The following is a 1,184-nucleotide window of genomic DNA, read 5'->3' as shown; positions in this document are numbered from 1 at the left end:
GCCGCTGCCAGGGCCTGGCCACAGTCCTCTCAAGCTCTTCTGATAGGCGATAGCTCATGCACGGGTAGCCTTTCATTCAGGTAGCATGAAGTGAAGCAAGCGCTGCAGAAAGCCTGAGCACATTGACATGATCAATTGTCAAGGAACACGCAGCCGGGCTCCCTCCCCTCGCAGCCATCACTCTGAAGCAGGTGGAAAGCAATAAGCATTTCTCCCTTCTTCCCCTCCTCCCTTTCTGCAGGTAACTTGATTTTCCCCTTGCCCCACCCCAGGATCATCTGGCTTTAAAGCCAGCCAGCGTAGGTGAGGGCTTCAGTCACTTCCAGACCATCGAGACAGAAAAAGGAAAGAGGCAGCAATACTGATTTGTAACGAAACTGACTTTTATATAAATTATAAACCCATCCAGTTTAAAGCAGTTCAGTTGCAGTGGTGTCACTTAAGTCCGTAGAAGGCTGAGGCATACCTATCTCCTACAGTCATAAATTAACAATGAATAATCGAGGAAGAAAAAGTTCAGGTAAGGCTGCAGATACAACAACAACAACAAAAATCTCCTCTAAGATTACTAGCGGTTAAAATAAGTCATGATTATCCATGATTGCAAAATATAAATGCAATTTTTGAACAGTTAAAAAGTACAGAAACGATGGGCAACACAAAGAGGCGTTGGACATTGTCCTGGGTGTAGACAAAGCAGGGGAGGAGACTTCTGCCCTTCATCTACATCAAGATGCTGATTTTAAGCAAAGAGTTGAAGAAATCTGTAAAAGGATCGTGGCTCGTGATCCCAGTAGTACAAAAGCAGTATTTTTACAGTCTGTAAACAGTAGTCTTGGTAGCTTCTCCTAGGTATGTTTCTCAATTCATCACCAAAAAAAAAAAAAAGGAAATAATCCCAAACAAACAAAAACAAATCTCAAGAGTGGAAAAGAGGAACAGCAGCAATGGGTTATAGCTTGAGCTTCTTATCAGGTCCTTGTGGGACATATTCTGGAAGGTAAATGCTCTTTTGTAAGAAATATATAATATTTAACTGTACACAATTTATAGGGGGAGAGAAATTCTTCTCCCTCAGCCAAGCCCCCAGTCAGTCCATCCGTATTTTTGTACACCATTTCCTTTGACAGAGAAGCTTACAGCTTGTGAAGAGATGGCATCTGGTTTGACAAACCACTGAGTAA

This window comes from Merops nubicus, unplaced genomic scaffold (assembly GCF_000691845.1).
Source record: "Merops nubicus isolate BGI_N331 unplaced genomic scaffold, ASM69184v1 scaffold11131, whole genome shotgun sequence".
NCBI classification, from domain to species: Eukaryota; Metazoa; Chordata; class Aves; order Coraciiformes; family Meropidae; genus Merops; species Merops nubicus.
The sequence above is the reverse complement of the archived record's forward strand: the minus strand, read 5'-3'. Positions refer to the sequence as shown.